Source organism: Sturnus vulgaris, chromosome 1, assembly GCF_052056855.1.
Source record: "Sturnus vulgaris isolate bStuVul1 chromosome 1, bStuVul1.hap1, whole genome shotgun sequence".
Lineage (NCBI taxonomy): Eukaryota > Metazoa > Chordata > Aves > Passeriformes > Sturnidae > Sturnus > Sturnus vulgaris.
Window position 1 is genome coordinate 123813899 of NC_142243.1, and position 20528 is coordinate 123834426.

The following is a 20528-nucleotide window of genomic DNA, read 5'->3' on the forward strand; positions in this document are numbered from 1 at the left end:
GTTTTAATAGGTTTTACATTCTAAAGCAGCATACAGGGTATTCATCAGATAACTATAATTGTGCAGGATATTTCAGGTACTGTAATACAAGACTAGTTATTTACATAATAGCTGTGAAAAGTGCACATCCTTCAATCAGATTTCTATTTTAATCAGTGAAACGGTGGGAATAATCCCATAATATTTCAATAATGTTTCAAAAATAACATTTCAGTAATAACGCTTCAATACCTTTTATACTTCAGAAATAACAATAATATAACTGGACGAAACTCAGGATATTCTGGTTCTGAAAATCACTTTCTTTCCCAAGTACAAAACCCACCTCTTTAATTCATTTCCCTTTCTACTTCATGTACTAGGAATAATCCTTTTTCTATAGAGTTGGTTTTGGTTTTTGCAATTCCCAAGTACTACAAATTCAGAATACCTCTGTGAAGCTGGTACTTATGAGGCAGAAAGCTCACAGAACAGTAACTGCCCCTAACTTCAGGTGGAACAGCTGTCATGCAAGGAAGCCTTAATTCATTAAAGTCATGAACACAACAGACAACCACCTCATGCTGAAAAATTATGCTACTACGTTTAGATTAAGGTTACTCAATTAGGTTTTAATGAGGTCTGTGGGGTAACCCTACCATCTCTGGCACAGGACACTCTAATGCCCCCAGTCCAGCCTCCACAGGGAGCACAGGGCAGCACTTGTGGCTGTGAGCCCACTCTGAAGAGCTGGGACATGACAGGTCCGGGAAAATTTTGAGTGCAACTCAAACCTGGCGATTTGAAAGAGGGGAGTGCACCAGTGGGATTTTTAACGGACCTAAAGTTTGTTTTTGTGGTGGGTTTTTTTGTGTGTGAGGGGGGTTCTAAAACTGTAAAAGGGATTAATCTATGACAGTGTGTGCTGTTTGACATTTGAGGAGAGTAGTTTTCATTTCACTGTATTTTAACAACCAGAAAAGTTTCGAAATCTTGTGTGACCAGATCAAACTCATGTAGCAGCAGTCACTGAGCCGTTTAAGTGCCTTAAAGCTTGCTGCAGCAGCTCTTTTCTGCAGGTACAGACATGGCTAAAATGAACACAATTCATCTCCAAAAAGAAATGGAATTACACCCAGCAGTCTGTGTACAGTACAAGCTTCAGCACGATTTAAAAGCAAAAAAAAAACAAAACAAATTCAACCAACCACGCTTTATCAGTATTTTAAAATTCTCCCTTCCTCCAAAGAGCATTTTCCAGTATGTTATTTAGCTTATGACCATATGCTTGCAATTTCTACTCTCCATATAAGTCATTCTGAAAAACCAAAGGAAAATTTTTGTGAACCACAAATATAATAAAATAACCCCCTCCATGAAATGGTCTAAAAAGCTTGGATTGCTTCTGCTCCACCTCCCCACATCTGGCACTCGCATCAGATTACAGGCCAGAAGGCAAGGCAAAGAGACGGAAAGGGAGATAGTGGCTGGATCACAACTGGAAGGAAGCATGCCTTCTATAACTCACTCTCTTCCCAAATGCCAATACGTCAAAGTGTGACAGAAAAAACAATTTGGGAGAAGTCTGCACACGTACAGATACGCAAGATACACAAACATCCGACAGGCAGTGAATTACACAAAATATGCTCAGATGACTTCAGAACTATCAGTCCGTGCCAAAAGTGCAACTGGGCTTCTGATTTTGTAACTGGCAAAATTTTCAGGAAATGGGCAATCATTGGTTTCTAATTCCCAACACTTTCATTTCTTCTATTTTGCCACGTATTTCATAGGCAGAACAAAACCAAAAGATACTGAATTATCTAAAAACCACAGTCTTGTCAAATAAGCAGCTTATTGAGCTGTCTTTTTGAAGTTTAAATTTTGCAAACTTTAAACTGGTTTAAAACTCAACCAGGAAGATGCATGAATCTACACAAGAATCCAAGGAGCTGACTGGGAGTGTTGTTTCCCAGAGCTCTCTCTGGAATCACATTCTCCTCATCCCTTCAAGCCTGCATCAGCAGCATACGAGCATAAAAACTTTCACTGAGTCTTTCAAGCTTAGCAATAAATCCACTGCAGTCTGAATTATCAAAATTATTCAGACTGTTCAAATTATTTTTTGTTCCAAATGGACTCAGCACACTAGTCAGGAACTCGTCGAGTCAAACACAAGCAACAAAAGTGGAATTCTTCTTGCTAAGCTAATTGATGGCCCTACAAAAACAAAACTCAACTGCATATTCAAAACTTTCAAAGACACACTGTATTAGAGTTGCAGAGTGCCTTCCCCTCAGTGCCTGCTGTAATATGATCGTAATTGCTGTGAAAGGGCGAGAGACCGACTATACATTAAATCCTGCCATCTGTAGGTGCTTTACACAGTTCCATTTGCTGCTGCCGGGTCAAAAGTTTACCCCATTTTCGCTTGTTCATAACCAATCACACAAGCCTCTGCTATGTGTAATCTTTGACCTACTCTCAAAGCAATTTTTGTATTATACAGTCATATGATTACACTGAAAAAACCCACACATTTTATTAAGAATACAGTTCTTGTTCGTTAGCTTTATAATTATTATTATTTCCATATTCAGTAAGTGTACTGTACCGACCTTGCTCTTCCCAGTTAACTCCCTTGGAGCACAATCGTTGAGCTATGAATTCTCCAGCATTTCTGGCTAGTTGTAATCCAGAACCACATGCAAAACAGAGCTGGAAAGCATTCACAGTACCTGTCATTTTAGAAGTATGGGGAAAGGACTGCTCAATTTGTACTAATAGGGAGAGAAGACGTTTTGCAAACATTTAAAGTAATGTTCATAGTGAAAGCGAAAAATGTTTCTGAAAATTAGGATTGCTATAAGAATATCCCTATATATTTACCTTAAAAACTAAATATGCAAAAATATATTTCATGAAAACATTTATGCTACCGATATTATTATTATTAAATATCAAGGGAACAAGCAGTTTCATGAACAACAGAATTAATTAAGCCTCATCTCCCACAGATTTATACCTCCTGGTTGGTTGACTTCGGTGTCTAGAAAGGTGAAAGCTTTGAAGGAAGTTTTTCCCACAGCTGGGACATTTGTTTAAAATCTCTTTTTTCACATCACTAGGATTCCCAGACAACTAATAAGATTATTTCATGCTGCAACCTCTCCCTATGTCAGGGCATTTTTAGGTGGTTCCACCAATACTCAGTGACTTATTTTCACAAAACCTGCAAGATCTGAATTTCGAGATCTCCACTGTGCCAAAAAATGTGATCAAAATCAGCAATAGGTTCAAAAGATAATGAGGAGAGTTGAAGGGATGTGTGTGCATCTATCAAGTGCACGGTGTGACCTCGTGAGCCTTGTTTCTGTAGGAAAGAAGGTTAAAAATAAAGGAGAATATTTGACCTTCTTATTATTTCAGGAAAGTTAACTTAGAAGGACTCAACTAAACAGCTGGCTGTACTAATAGATCACCTAAAGGTAATACCACAATATTTAAATCCAACTTGTATATTTTGCTAGACAGTTTTTAAAGAAAAACAGACACACAGGCCCCATTTAACTTGCAATAGGAGATAAAACCAGATACTTTTCCACAGATATGTATTTTACTCTAATCTATGAATTGTGATAGATTTGTGATGTTTTAAGTTATTTTTAATCTAACATTTATACAAGTGTGTTCAGTCTTCAAGAATATAAACACAAGTCAGCACTTGCATGCATAGTTACATTGCTCCATTTCACATTTGATTCTTAGTTGCTAAGCCCTTCCTAAATGTAACAACAGAATATAAACCAGCCCTCGCCACTGTGATTAGTGAAGTAATATAAACCAGAGAACAATCAATCAAATAACAGCAATAAGGCACTTCCAAGCAGGTAATAAAATATGTTCACATAAAAAATTATAATAGTTATGAAATCAAATAATTTACTGAGAGACAGAATAAAAATTATCCCAAATAAATAAATCAAGAATAGATCCTAAGGCAACACCAGTCTACCACCTCACCTCTCTGGTACAGCAAAGACCACAGGGTCTAGCAGCTCTTACAGCAGAGATCAAGACCTTAGACGTGCAAGCACATCACTACAGAATGCTATACATGAAGTCATGTATTACTTCCATAAACTGATCAGTCTAAGTCAATGAGATGTTTGGAAAACAGAAAAAGCTACTCATACTGTTTCATTTTTCATAGAGAAATAAATAAAAACCAAAGTAAAACAAAAACCAGTATTTTAAAGCAATGAAAGCAGTTTATCTAACTGGCAAACATGGTGGCATATGCCAGATAGATATTACACAAAATTCTATACAAGATTCTTCTTACACATATTATATACATAAATGCAAAAAATAAATGAACTGTGTGCACATATACACACAGCTTTCAGACATCTGTTAACAGGGCTGATATCACCTATGATCCAGGCCAGGAACAAGTGAATAGTCCTTGGCCCAGGGGAAAGCAAGATGGATGCTGTTACAGGAAACCTATTCCACTCAGCTTATCAGCAGCAAAATGAACAGAGGAAAAAGCCCAGTATAAAAGAAGAAACAAAGAGAAGGCAACAGAACTGGCTCCTAAGAACACAAAGGGGAAAGCTGAAGTACCCAGAGGTATCTACAACATGTCTCAACACAGGGAAATTTTTCACCTTGGCAGAACAATCTGATCTAGAGCAGAGCTCAAACAACTGGAGCAACAACTTATCAGGAGATAAAAAGACTGAACAAGTGAAGTTGAGAATTCAGGAAACCCGACTCAAACCCCAAGGTGATCCAGTAGCATGGAAATACTATAATGCCACTCAGGGTTTTATATAAGTTTGTTCATCCCTTCTAATTTTCTTACAATGCAAGAAGTGATTTTAGAAAGTTTACAACTGAGCATGAATTTATATTACTCTTTGTATTACTGGAGCAATTAGGAGAGTTGTAACACTGATCTTGGTAATGTGGTTAGTTTACTCATATGGAGACACAGTCTGACCCCAGCAAAGAGATCTTTCATGCCAGAGCCCGAAACTTCACAGGAACCTGATGAGGCTCAGGGAAATTTACAAATACCAGGATTTTATGTAGGTCCATAGAGCAATGACATGAGGGATCTGTGGTGCAGAATTTCTTCTTTCCTTTTTATTTATGAACAACAATTCTGCTATACAATTAGAGACCAGCCAATTGCAATAACTCCTTTCAACCATGCACCTATTTCCATTTGACTGTAATGGAATGAAGTAATCCAGATTATTTCTATAAATACACATACACAAAAGTAACAAGTTTCTTCTACCATCAGCTGAATTACAGTAAATTGAGATCTTAAAGATACCACCCAATTTGTACATGATTTTTCTAATTCTGAACCATTTTCATTAATACAAGAGCTTAATGATTTCCTAGGTGTGAAAATTCTTAAAACAATGAATCTGAAAAAAGAAGTTAAAAAAATTATAAATCCTATAAAAATCTAAATCTTAATTTAGTATTTAACCTTATGATGATAAAAACACACAACCATCTATGGAGACAACTGTTAGAAGCATTTGCTTTGGATGATCTGCATAGATTAAAAAGGTATTCAGTGCTCTCATGTAATGGATGTGTATTATCTCAGGATAATAAAAATTTCATAGACTATCACTGCATGACAATGAAGACTACACATACAATTTTATAAATTTTATTAATATTATTATTGTTTTAGATATATACAGATTTCCATCTTCTCATATTCTTTTTGGGTTTAATAGTTATAGTCTTAAATGAATCTTGCAGTTCTAAAAGGCAATATAAAACTATAGTATCAAAATCCACTCAGAAATTAGTATTTGACTTCTCAAATGGCAATTAGAAGTTTGAATCTGAATTACTTCAAATGCAAATAAGGTGCTTTTTATATAGCATAGGAGCTTGTAGTTGATAAGGACATTTTTAATGAAGTGCTTTAAAGGATGTGGTTTTCTATTAAAAGAGGTTATCTATTAGGAGGAGTTGGTAATACTGTTTCAGTGGTTGGCTGCAGAACCTCCCACCAGCTAATTCTCACAAACTTCACTTCCTAGTCCTTGTGGTAGTCACCAACCTCGCCAGCCTGTACACGCTGCAAGTAACCATCCTAGAAATGTTATCAAGATGTTATCATGGAAATAAAACCAAACCACAGGAGAAGGATGGTTCCTCCACTCCCTCAGAGCCAGCCCTGTAAACTGGATTGTGGCAAGCCTCCAATGCAGTCCAGTTGCTGGGCAGCATTAGCTGCGGCGAAGCTGCTCTCCATCTCCTTTGGTAAAAAGCAGAGCAGATGGAAATTTCCTGTAGGCTGGTCTTGGCCCAGAGACCACTGTTTGGACGATACTCCTCCACGAATAAGAGCAATCCATTCATTGCAACAAGCTGACTGGCCCTACTGTCCTCTTTTACAACACAGCTCGGTCCAATCCCTTCAGTCAGTGATAAAACACAGCGCAATGTGAGCACATTTCACCGCCTGTGCCCGGCTAGGAACTAAGCCATGGAGGAAAATATGGCCATGTCACGCTAAGCAAAGAAACACATGAGTAACTCTGGCAAGCACCTAAGATAAGGCTTTTCTGAATGACTAAAGGTAATGTTATATTGATGTTATAATAAATTATTACCTACGGACACAGAGTAAGCAGACACAGCAGCAGAAGCTGTGCAACCATACTGTTCAGTGGCAGCTGTATGCTCTTCTCTTAACAACACTGGAAGATAAGAATAGAAAGAAATTCTTTACACAATAAAAAAATGTTATAAACCTGCTGTGTCCCGAAAGTTTCCAAAGTTTATTCAGAATGAAAGAAATACTTCGATACATGTAACCACCATGGATTTTTTACAAGATTCAAAGGAGCTCTCACTTTCTTTGGTCTTCCCTTGTCTGTCCATCATAGCTAAAATACTATGGAGCTCAAAGCAGAAACCTGTCCTGATTTCTGTTCCCTTTGCAATCACTGGTGTACAAATCTTGTTTGTTATGCACAGGCTGCTTAGGCTGGTTTTCCAAACTCCATTCAAACAAGAGTCAAGGTGCTGGTCATTGATGTAGTTTTTTCTGGTTGCTCCAGTGACAACAAAATGGGTTTGCCAGCTTTTCCAGAAGAAATTAAAACATTGCAACAGGATGAAATAGTCCTTTTAAGGCATAAAGACAAGAGGTGGTCACTATGAATTTACAATATTCCACTATTTATCTGATAGTTGAAGAGGAAAGTTAGGAAAGTGAAGGGAAATGTTCTGTATTATGTTTAGGACAGAGGAATCTTTGTTGAGCTCTGCCTGAAAGTTTCTTACAGGGCCTTGCAAAATGCAGTGCTACCTATCACATGAAGAAAAGGTGCACTCTCAATCACCATACACAGTCAGTGTTGCAGTCTGATTTTCTGCAGTGCTTCCCTGCAGAAAATCTCCTGGTTGAGCAAACTTTCCCTGGAAAAGCTCCTCAATGGTCCTTTCCAGCAAGCAGAGTACATGGGGAATATTCAGTAGGTATTTGCTACTCAAGTGCATTATATCAGGAGAGACAGAGAGTGTGACAGGCCTTGTCTGGATGAAAAGTTAGGGCTCTCTTCAAAGGCTCTCCAAGCAGCCTAGAGCATATTTAAACCAACCCGAGAATGTACAAGAACAGAAGAGGAACTCTTTCTTATCCTTTTGTACTCATGCTTTTCTGTCACACTAAGTGCACGACTAGAGTCAAAGGCAGGATGGCTGAATTAACTCAGAAAAAAGCTGTCCAAAAAAGCTGAGCAATCAGTCCTCAAAAAATTAATGATAAAAGACTTTGAATAAAGCCAATTTGTAATGGAATGTAAGAAGGGAAGTCCCTAAAGAGAAAAACTGTCTACCAGCTCTGCAGCAGGTTTTGCTGCCCCATGCAGTTTACCATGGCAAGATGCCAACTTGGCAAGACTCGCTCTTCTCCAAGGAGCCTGGCAGAGATCCAGCCACACTCACAGGTCTCATTGCTGCTGCCAAGCTCGAGGGGCAACTGAAGACCCTCTTCTGTGAATCTGCAGATCTGGTTATGACTGAGGATATTTGTGTTTCAAAATGTTCTTAACCAAGTCAAGTTCCCTCTGTGTTTACACAGTGACTGAACAGGCGAAACAGAATACTTAACCCAGCTACAGAAATGAGCCACAGATTGTTAATTATATGGCTATTTGCACTTTGACTGGAAGAGGAAGTAAGCTGGTTATAACTACTTTGGGCTTTACTCCTGCAACTGCATTGAAACCACATTTATGACAGCTGAAACTATGCAATTTTATTTGAATGTAGGCGCTTCCTGTTTTTGAAACAAGTCGTGGTCTACTTGCCCTTACCTCACAGTAACGTCACTGGAACCAGAATATATTAAATGTGCTCCATTTTACTGACTTTACAATCTTATTTTGCTAATTATTTTTAAATATGTAGATAGAATGGATATTTTGGACTACTGCTGCCAAGCATATCTATTCCTAGGACCTAGCTGTGCTCCTTAGGCATTAGGAAACACGTATTTCTCATGTGTGAAACTGAAATGCCCAGCTGTCACTGCAGCGTGCTCAGTCCCTGGTGACGTGGTCACTCTCAGATGAGGAGGCAGGTGCATCACACTCCCCCAGCAAGCAGGCTGCACTCTGAACTACACAGGCAGACAGACCTAATTTTTTCCATTCAATATGCAGTACTTCAAGTAATTTGCAATAGCAGCAATAATAAAAACTTTATTATTTTGCACAGAGCAGTGTTCATTCTTCATTGTGGCAAGTATATGCTTAATTTTATAGACAGTGAATGTGGGGAGTAACCACAGCCTTACTGGCATAAATTGAAGAAAATCACAATTTGACTAGAAGATGATTTTGAAAATATTATTTAACAATCCTAATAGGCAGGAGCATGTTTCCTGTCCTTTTCTCTCATTTTGCTTATTTATGTTAACTGGAACTCATAAACCCAACTTCTGCAATGAGTACAATTACGTAAATCAGTACTCTTGCTTTTCCAGTACAGTCATTTTCCTTTGAGATTACAGAAGGAAGACTGATCCTACTGTTTAACCAGAAAGCAAATGGATGTCCAGTAATTCCTGACGATAAAATGTGTTACTTCTTACCAAAAAACCCACAAGCACCCCATTTAACTTACAGTGTATTCCTCCAGATTTAGTTTGAGACATGCTGCTTGAGAGTCAAGTATCCCTATAAATCCAAGATATTTACAGTCATAATATTCGAAATCCATAACAGAGAGAAGGGGCAGCATTTCAACCACCTCTGCTTCGCTCTCCAAGACCACAACCTCACATTTCAGACCATTAGATCCCACTCTTTAGTTTTAAGAACTTACCAGCTTCAACAGAGTGAACAATTACAAACCTCTTAGTCTCATGCTGTAAGAAGACTAAATAAAAATTCAGTCTAAAAGTCCTTGTGCAAAAATCTTCAACTGGAAGAAACACTAAAGCTAAAATTTCAAATTCAATTATACCTGATTGATTGACTGATTGATTTCTCTCTACTTAACTTTAGAAGTAAACACAGTATACAGTCAAGCAGGCATTTCTTAAAAACACTTCCCTGGGTTGCCTTCTCAACCAAGGCACGGTTTTGAAAGCAATTTACAATTACAGGAGGCTGGTCCTGCCATCCCTCTCTTCCAGGCCATCTGCAGCAGAGACATTTGTCCAACTCCACAGTCAAGAAGTTCAAAGAGGTCAAGGCCAGCCAAGTGACTCAACCAAAAATGCATCAAGCTGTCCTCTGGTCAGCCCAGAGCTGTGGCTGCAGCACTGGCACAAGGGAGCAGGGCTAACACCTCAGCACAGAGGGTGCAAGCCACACTTCTGGAAGCTGTCAGACCAATCCCAGCTGCCATGATGTCACATCTGTGGCAACTACACAAAAACTGGCCACACGTTCAGCCCCTAACCTCCAAACAAGAGAGGACACACAAAAATCCAATTCATGATGCCCATTTACAGCTGCCCAGATTAAAGAGACCCACTGAGCTACAAAGTCTCCACTCATCTTCTGACTTTTTTTTTTTTACTGAAGCCTACTGTTTCTACACAGAAACGCTCAAGTCCAGATCTCTGCAAACTTACTTCCCCAAAGTAATGCGAGCATTTCTAATACAGAAAAGATAAAAAGGACTTAATGAAGGCAACCCAGATTAGCTAAATGACACATCATAGTGGAACAATTCTGCTGTTAAAGACCATGCAGATGTTATGATGGAGGCAAAGAAAGCCTTTCTTTAGCTACAGCACAGCTGCTGCATAGAACTTCAAAAAGACTTGGCACAGGATTTCAGCCACAAAACTTTCCCCTCACTTAATTTCATGAACGTCATCTGCAGCTTCAGTGAGCTGCACCAAGGACAAAACCAAAAAACGGGGAGTTCACAACATCTCATCTGCAGCAGGGCAGCTTTTTGCACTGGCAGTACTCACGTGCACATTCAGAAGACTTGAGTATGCATCTCCATTCCTCCTCAGCCCAGCAATCCCTCAAAAGCAATGGTATCCCACACTGCTGTCCCTCCTATTCATACCTCCATTATCTTCTGAATTAAAGAAGACAAACTACTACATAATTAGCAAATATTAAAGCTTAAAAACCAGCTGTAATAAACAGGTAATTTCTTTTACTTTTTAAGTAACATTTTAAAGTATTATCAACTTCCCTTCACACCCCTCATATACTAAGCTACTCTATGAAGAGACACCCGGACCACAAAGCTGAAAATTTCATAGCTTATAATCACCCTGAATGCATATGGTTAATCCCAGTCTTGTATTTTCCATGTAATCTATGTAGCACAAAGTATATATTCACTGTCTAAATTCAAAGTCCAGCTTTTCCCTTCAAATATGCCAAAGTATTACAGCCAGTTATAGGTAGTACATAGGAAGAACTTGCATTGATTTTGTAATATTTAACTGTAAAGCACACAGAACTTAACTTGATCTGCACTACATTTGTGATTTCCTTTCAGTGATGATAGTGTTAAGAGATATTCCTGAGAACTTTAAGATGCATGTATGTATATGAGACTAAATTAAAACATTTCTGACACATGGGAACAAAATTTTGGAAAAACTGTTTTAAATTCCTCCCTTTTTTCTTCTCTTATTATTCAGATAACATCAGCTTGTTGACTCTATGACATTCTTAGGCATCTATCATGTGAAGCCATAAACTGCCTTGTCACCTACAATATTTTTCCACATCTGCAGATCTACAAAGAATTAATCCAAATGAGAAAACAGCCATAGAAGCAATTAAAACTCTATTAATATTTAAACTTCGTAAGTAAAACAGACCAGGAAAAAATGAAGAAATAAAGAAATAGAAATAGAAATTCACTGAAGAGGATTTTTTGTAAAACCTGCTCAACTACTTAATTACCAAGAACTTGATACAAAGCTGGAAACCCACAACTTTAAAGACTATTAGTAATACTGATTAAAAACAGTGAAGAAAACTCATTAAACCAAAGGTAAAGCTTGAAATACTAGAAACATTAACCACAGTATTACTGTATTCATAAAAACAAAACATTTAAACATGACCTACTTTAATAATGGTAAAAAAAGTAAAGAATATAGGCTCTAACCCCGTGACTCTACTGATCTTATAAAACACCATCTACTTTTCAGAATTAGCAACAGACTCATGAAATTGAACCAATTTGTTCAACAGATGTTTCAGTTACTCAAGAGAAATTTTGCCTTTCTATTGTAGAAATAAGAGTGAGCTGAGTAAAATTCCACTCTTATTAGCAGCATTCGAAGTATATTAGCTCATAATTAGCTGCCATTTCCATTCCTTCTTTCTTTGACATAACAGAAAACATTTTCCACACCGGATTAGACGTGACACTGAAATAAAGTAGGCACATTGACAAACCCAAGTCACCCTCCTTCTCTCCCCCCACCCCCCGTTTTATGGGACATGCAGGAATGGCAGAGTTTTTATTTTCCTTGGCGTTCCTGTCTCACATTAGCTGATAATCTCCCCGGTGTAGCTGTGCCAGTGTGCTGCCCTGCAGGCTCACAACACCCCTGCTGTTCCAGTCCCATGCTTTCCTCCAGCACAATCCTTTCGTAATGTGTGCTATTGCATCAGTCTAATTGCAACACAGCTCTCAATACTCTAGATAAAGCAAATAATTTCATTTTTAACTTCTGCTCATAAAATACAGATTGTGTCCCCGCCACCCCCACTGCTTTTTTTTTGTTTATTTTCAAAGATTTAAAGAAAGACTTGCACTCTGCACAGCAGTAGTCAAACAAAAATACCTCATGTTTTCTTAGAAAGCAGCACTTAGAAATATTGCTCAACACCTAAAGCATTAGTGCAGCCTTTCACAGAGCCGTATGTAGTAGATCCCCTGTGAGCAGGCTGGAAGGGGAACATACATTCTTGCTCTGTGTATTTAATATAATATTCAGCCATTATAAAACCTTAATAGTTTTTTACTCTCTCTCTTCCCTGCAATAGAGAGTAACAGCTTATCTGGCAAGCACACTCACTATGTTTCTAGGCACTGAAGATTCGCTCTTGGTTAATTCATAAAACCTGATTTAATGTCAGATATTTTGCATTCAGGTTAGCTAAGTTGAAACAATATTTAGCTTAACCATGCCTTGGCCAAAAAATTCTCTGTTATCTACTGATCACAACAGCACTGTAGCTAGCTCTGGACATCATACTGGGAAAATACAAACCCCATGCTGAGGAAATGCAGATGAAATTCTGACTCCAAGCCATTCTGACAGTGGGCATTACAAATACTGTCTACTTAGTATCTGATACAAAAACCAGGCACAAGAGTCACGTGGCTGCAATGAATGATGAATTTACAAGTAATTTTAATTTTATTTACATATATTATCTGAGTTGACAGAAAAAAAACAAACCCATGCTTCGTGCACCCCAAATCACCTTGCATGACACAAATGTCTACACTAAAACTAATATGGATGCAAGCAGTCATAGGAGGAAATATCAGAAGCTGAGTCTCAGAAAACCTAAACTTTGCCTTTGTTTGCTTTTGTGGCATGGTATACGTCGCAGTTATGTCATACCATTTCCACAGCACCTCTGCACCATTCAAAAACTTACAAAATTACCACTAATCAAAACAATAATCTGTTTAACTCTTGCCATTTGGAGTATGGTCCTATACCTGATTTACTGCACACTACTCAAACTTTTTTTTGGAAGACGGAACAAGTGATTTCTTTGTGAATTCAATGCTGCAGCTGAGTGTTCCATCAACATAATGGTTAGTCCTACCCCTACTCTGTTACTCCTAACTTAGAATAACTGTTATTCCTAGCTTCCTAACTAAAGCAGTGACAGCTTCAGGGTCAAAATGGTTCTCCAGTTCTGAAGACAACTTTGTCTCCAGTTTGGCACAACTCAGACCTTATTTTTTCAGAGCACTTAGCATTACATTGTGCTTTACATAGCACCTTCAAAACTCAGCCCCCACTGCCTCACCCCCAGTCACAGTGGTCAGTACTTTTCCAAGTAAGATCCAAAGACCACGAGTCATGCACAAGAAAGCAAGATACAGTGAGCAAAGACATGAGAAAAACTAGGATTGAGCAACTTACCTAGCATCACCTAGGAAGTCTGCAGCACAGCCAGGAAGGGAGTCCCACTCGCCAGGGCAGCATGCAGCTGCACAGAGCACCAGAATGGCTCCTGCCTTCTGCAATCCCCTGCCTCGTACACCACACACGTCCTGACTTCTGCTGGAAGTGAGGCAGGGGTACTCCAGAGAACAGCCTTCTCCAATGCATCAACCAGATTCATTCCCAGAGCAAGTCCATCCTGTGCATGGAACAGAGTGAGACTCCTGCGGGGAAGAAAACCAGCACATCAGCATGGGATTTAATACCATTAAATTGAGGGGCTTCCTCACAAGGGGCCAAACAAAAGAGATTTGCAAAAATAGGCTCAGTTTTGACAATCCTTGACTTGGACATTGCCACACTGGAAAAATGTTTGCTTTCACTACTTCTAGAAGTAAGAAACTGAGACATCAGACATTGTCACACTGACACCTATAAAAAAAACAGCAGTTGGTTTGAAATCTTTAGGCGTACTGTGCAGCTTTTGTGGGAAAGTAATATCACATTGGTTGCAAAAGTGAAATGATTCTCTGCATGGAAATTAGCCATAGGTGATGACTGAAAACATTCTCAAGGAGCTTCTACTGAAACCAAAGAGTGTTTACTTAATATTCAAGATCTCTGGACCTTCCAGAACAAACTTCTCTGCCTGTTTTCCTCAAGTCATATCCTCTGGCCCATGTTGATTCAAGCTCTGGTCCTTCTTCATTCCTACCTTCAGCACCCCTGCCAAGTCTCTCCTTAACCCTGCTCCCCAAGGATTTTCATCTCTCCTAGCTCAGTCACTTCCAAGCTTGGCTAGCAGTGCCACACTCTCCCCTTGACTCCTCCTTCTTCTTTCATTCCCCAATATTAACTCTCACTCTCCCACCACGTCTGTCTCCCCTGCTCAGAGTCTAAGGCATTTTGGGGCCAGGACCACATTAGGGTCCCATGCATGTCACTGTCCCATGGCTTTGCCTCTGGCTCTCAGGTACTGGGGTACAAACCCAGCTTCCCTCTCCTCTTCCAGGCCACACAGCTCTCACATGCCCAAGGCACCGTGTGAGATCTGTCATTTCTTTAGAAAGTTATAGTTTGTTTCGATCTGAGAATTTTGCAGTGCTGACAAAGGAAAAGCTGTGACTCGTAATCAGCTCTTCTTCCACAGTGCCCTTCACTAGCGCTTCCCACACTTTAACTCCTCGTCTCTGTTTCAAAGGGAGGGATGCGGAGCATTTCCAAAAAAAGATTAGGGTTTTTTTTGTTTCATTTGTGGGTTTTTTAAAAATCTACAATGAGAAACAACTTCTTCCACATAAGCTCACAGATAGCTAAATTATTTTGGCAGCAAGAAAAATTAAGTTGGCAGCAACTGCCTAGCCTCAAAGACGAACATTTTGTAAAGTTATAAAAAAACTCCAAGGAGCATCCTATACAGGGAAGGACCAGGCAGGCAGCCTTCCTCACTGCAACTTCTGGCAATCTCCTTTCTGCCCATAACAGCTTAACTTATTCAGCTCACTCACACAAGAACTGTGTAAATCTTATCATCTGAGTGGTCCAACTGAGGAGCAGCAGCTGTGTGTGGACAGTGCTGCAGTGAACCCCATGCCATGCAAGCTGCCTTTGCCTTCAGAACCAGTTTCGTTGCATGCCTACAAGTAATGTACAAACAGCATCAAGGAACAGCTCACAGTGCAGCCGGCATTTCTTCAGATGTTTTCATCCTGGAGGTACCAAAGACTGCCTGAAAAGCTGCAGCTGCTCAAAAAATACTTCTAGGCCAGGAAGACCTGAAGTAAAATGGGTTAGCTTCATTCCTGATGAAGGTCACACACAGCTAATAGAGATAATTTTAAGCAAAACCATTTTACTTTACTTTGCAGTAAATTAGGAGCAGCCCTGTATAAGTTACAAAAGGGAAGGATAACTTCACACAATACTATTGCTTGTGATCCCCTGCCCCTGCCTGGAGTGAAAATAGTCTTCTTAAATGAAATATTGGGAAGCTTCTTCTTTCCTTTTCTCTATTTAGCTATTTAGTTATTTATCTCAGCATGAAAAACAAATGCAGCATGCTGTCAAGTAATATACAAAGGAAAGACTATAGATACAAAAGAAAAAGGAAAATCTCTCAGAACAGATAATATTCTTTTAGAGCAAAGTCCAATTTACAGATTTTTATACTGAGCTCTTAAGAGCAAACAGGGCAACAATTTCCTTATGGCTCTTGTAAATATACTGTACAAATAAGGTCCAGAAGAGGACACCAGGAAAATATAAAAACATTCCCATGCTCACAGACAGATGCTAATTCTGACATAGATTAAATGCAATGACATTTATTTTTCAGTAAGAAATAATTATTCCTAAGGAATGACTAGCCATTCCCGTGAGATCATATTTAGTCTAGAGACATGTGATGCACCTAATTCTTAACAACTATGGCAAAAGGTATGGGACTCACATGCACACTCCTAGAACAATTATGTTAATTCCTATGCAAATAAAATGAGAAGCTTCAACTTCAATGTCTAAAACAAAATGAGCATTAAAACCTCACTTCCATTTTCCAAAATTACTAATAAGTTATTTTTATCCTATTTTTAATTCAATTTAGCAAAAAAACTAGCTATCAAGCATCTATATTAGCTATATGTATTTTTTTAAAGCCAGGATAATTATCTGATCACTAGTTACAGTTCAGATGAAAAATATAATTAGGTTGAATGAAATGTCAGTACTCCAACGTACAATCATGGAAACTACACAAAACTTCTCGCTTAAAAAACAAGAGCAGAATTTCATGCACTATTTCATTTGGCAGAGTGTAACATATTTGCTGTCAGCAAAGGACTGTTTTCGGATAAGAAAAAGGAAAGTATCTGAATTCATACAGCATTGCCCAAATGTTTAGAAGTATCAGCCACTGCTAGTTGTCTCTCAACTGTAAACAACTACAATGGATTTTGTTCCTACACACCAGTATATCGTGTTCCTAAAAACTAGTCTAAAATCCAGCAGACCTCCAAAAAAGCTATGTGTTTGTTTAACATAAGCTAACCTAATTATTCTGTCATCAAAATCAATATTTATGGGCTAAAACACTACCTCAAGTAGGAAAGCTTTAATGTAAAACAAATCATAAAACACTGATAATGGATATGCTTGAAAAGGCTCTAGGATTGCATGTATTTATATAAGATTTGTGAATATATAAACACTTGGTTATATATGTCAAGAAAAAGGTGAGGCTCAGAGCAGTGAACTAAACATCTAAAGACTAAGCTCCTTTAGAACAATGTATTCCTACAAAGACTTAATACAGCTGGCTGAACTAACTGCAAAGACTCATCCAAGTCCATAAATTCATTGTTTTTATTTATTCCATTTTTAAAAGTCATTTCCAGCATTTTTGAAATACAGATTATTCCCTGAAAACCTTCAACATCTTTTTATTGCTAATATAATTATCACAAAAGCCACACTACAATGCAAACAGTGTGCTTGCTATGATCAAGAACACTGGCATCCTTTCGTGAGGGATTCTTCTCTATATGAATAAAACAAATTCTGTTATAAATTCTGTTAGGAAAGCTGTTCTTTAAATCATTATATGGAACATAATTTCCTACAATACTAAAACTTTCAATCATCAAAAATCCCCAAATCACGATTCCTTTTTAATTTCAAGAAATATCTCAAAGAACTCTATAATATAACTATAAAATCCTATATACTAGCACCAACACAAAAACTACTTCATGCATTGATCAATATGTATAGTGTAGTTTACTCGTTCATTTCAATCTGTTCAAATAATATGAAACAATGAGTTCAGTATAAAACATTATGGTTATGCAAATTAACAGACTCCAAACATTAAGGTTACTGCTCCACAATACATTGCAGACAGCTGCTCACAGCTTGCCTCCACATTGAAAAGTAGAATAAAATGGAAGAATAAACTTCTACCTGTATTCTACTGATTTTACTGACTCAGGGCATAGTATTAAAAAAAAAGAAGTGAGTTACCAATACTGACAATAGTACCTGCAGCTTCCAACTGCTGTGGTACTACATCCCTTAGTTTTGTGTCTCACTGTCATATGAAACAAAGTATTTGCCTTGGTGCCCTGATTAGAGAAAAAAGGCAGAGAGTTTCTAGGGCTGTTTAATCCCATACCACCCACATCATGGCGGGAACATGGTTCCAGCAGGAGGAAACTGAGGCTGGGAGCAGAACTCAGGGAGGGTTTGCAGCTTTCAGGGCCAGCTGGGCAGACCTTGTCCCCTCTGTCACAGGCAGTCCCTTGCCTGCTCCTGTGAACCGCAGCATTTCTGGTTTGGTGCTGAAACACAGCACCAGCGAGCCCTGGATGCTGCTCCAAGACAAAAGAAAATGGAGCCCACTGGAGCCACATGGACCCCAAGCCACAGCCACAGCAACCACAGCAGCCACTGGAGCTGCAGCTGGAACCCAAGATGTGGCCAGAACCACTGAGCCTTCCAGTCCCACTCCAGGAGTCAGGCCAAGAGGTAGGGTCCTCATGGCTGTTTCAAGGTCCCATCACATCCCACCAGGTTTTGTCTGTTTTCCCACTGTTTCCCAGCTGGGGGGGGAGTTAGGCTGGGAGCATCCCTGCCACACTGCCCTTGTTTTCCCACACACCACATGGCTCAGTGTGGGGCCAGTCACCATTCTGCTTTTGGCACCAAGTACTGTCTTCAGGAAGTGTTTTGGTTTGTCCAGTGGTAAATACTCTTTTGTGGGTAAAACACTCGCTTTATTACATTCTTTTATTAACACTGCTGTGGTTATTGCAGTAAATTGTGATTCCATCTTATAATCTCTCCTAATGTTTCCTCCACTACCAGAAGGGAGTGGGGGAAAGGGGGCAGTTTGAGTGGCTTTAATTTTCCCACTGGGTTTTAAACTAGCACACTCGGAAACAAAGTCAAGCACAAGGAGCACCCACAACACCAGCCCCCTACTGTTAACCCTTGCCCTAGCACCACTGCGAGTTCAAGGTAATTCAGTTTCAGTCAAATATTCCCCAGGTCAAATGACTTTTCAATTCTTTAGCAAGTATTAAGGAAAACACCAGATGCAAAGGATCAACGTGTCACAGCTTTGTGGACATCAGCTCATGTCCACAAACTTTTTCTTGGGATCCACAGCAATTCCCAGCACCTCAAGCACTGTTCTGACTGACTAAAGTTTGGTTATGTCATGAGCGCTTCTCTGAGACCAACATTTAAGTTCACCTCACTTCATGTACTCTGTAAGAGAATTTGTTTTCCTTGGTCTATAAACAACAGTGCCAAAACAGCTACAGAGCAAATAGTAAAGAGGTATATAGCAGTATGTAATCCATATGCTGTCTACTAAAACAAATCTACTTATATTCTGTTGTTTTCAAAACAATATACCTGAGTCTCAGATTTATGAATATCAGAAGTAATATACTTAACGTGGGATTTAACTTATTTTTAAAGTAAATCAGAGTTATGAAAGCAAAACTGAGTACCAGCACAGACACAAGGATATCTTGCATAGAAAGCTAATAAAAAGTCCTCAGAATAAATGCATATACACCTGTAATATTCTCTGGCCACTGATGTGGCTCTTAGGATATATCTCAAAGTGAAGATGACTCCTGGCACACATTTGGCTTTGGTACTGTACTAAAGCAAATCTTTCAAAGTTATCTCCCTCTTATTACTGTGGTTTGGAGCAGAAAACACCATGACCATTTATTTTTGTGAGCAAACTTCTCTCAGCCAGTGGTGGATACACTTCAAACTGCACAATGCAGCAGTTACAAAAGTTTTTGTAAGCTTTTTAGCAAACAGGGAAGAAAAATCAACACTAACTTCAGTATTTTGTGCTGCCTGATTTTACACTTTTTTATTTTTATTTCTTGCCAAGCACTGTTTTTTTTCCCCCTTTAAGCCAAGTCACCATCAACTCACTATGATACCCATAAGAAGGAATATCTTCTCTATCACAATCTCCCCAAACAAGAAATAGTTTTAATACTTACCTCCAGTGACAGTTACAACACAGAAACAGAGAATGATTATATATTAATCCTACAAATTCCTGAGTCACAAAAGAACATACAGCATTTAAACACATGATTCAAATGAGAGAAATCTACTCATTTAACTAAGAAAAATTGTATGCATATGCATTTATATAGATATACATACATTATATATAAAAATATAAAACATATATATAACATATATATATAATTTCTAATTTCTAAAAAAACTGCCCCAGAAGGACTACTCAATTCTTCTGAAAATCAAACTAGTTCCAGTGTTATGACTAAACTTGGTGACTCATCTTCTTTGGTTCCAGGATTTTTTCTGCAGATATCCCCAGAAAAAAGGAAACTGCTTTTGTTTCTGCTGAACACAAATGGAGTTAAACTGCATCTCTCAAAAGAAGAGAGAATATTTTAATTGTTTCAAGTGTTCAGTAAGTGCAAATGAGATCAAGCTGAAAAGCTGCTATACCTACAGCTCAGTGCAACTGCAGTCCCCAGCTTTCACCAAGTAATGTTCTCATGCAAGGTAAGGTGCAAAGAAATTCTGACTACACATAAATTAAAGGAGGTAAAGAGAGTTTCACACTTTGCTACAATAATCAGTCATGCTCACTGCACCTATTCAGAGCACCCTGAACCCCCCCCCCCCATGCCACGTTTCTGTCCTCCTCTATTTCACTGACTATTGACCCACCTCATCCATTCCTTGAGTCACATGAGCCCTACTCCTCCCTTCAGCCCCTTTTTGGGAAGCTAAGGGCCATTAACATGACTGCTACCTGACTGGTTTCTAACCAGGCAGGCCAGTTTTACTGCTATCTTAA

General features: G+C 38.8%; 1 protein-coding gene across 3 annotated transcripts in view; it reads right to left on the reverse strand.

Moving 5' to 3' along the window:
• Positions 1–20528, reverse strand: part of NCOA2 (nuclear receptor coactivator 2) — a 187320-nt gene that overhangs the window by 105135 nt on the left and 61657 nt on the right. For all 3 annotated transcript variants that reach the window (XM_014883510.2, XM_088176108.1, XM_088176102.1), the window contains exon 3: positions 13643–13887. The gene's annotated coding sequence lies outside the window, so the exon portion shown is untranslated. The remainder of the gene's footprint in view (positions 1–13642; positions 13888–20528) is intronic.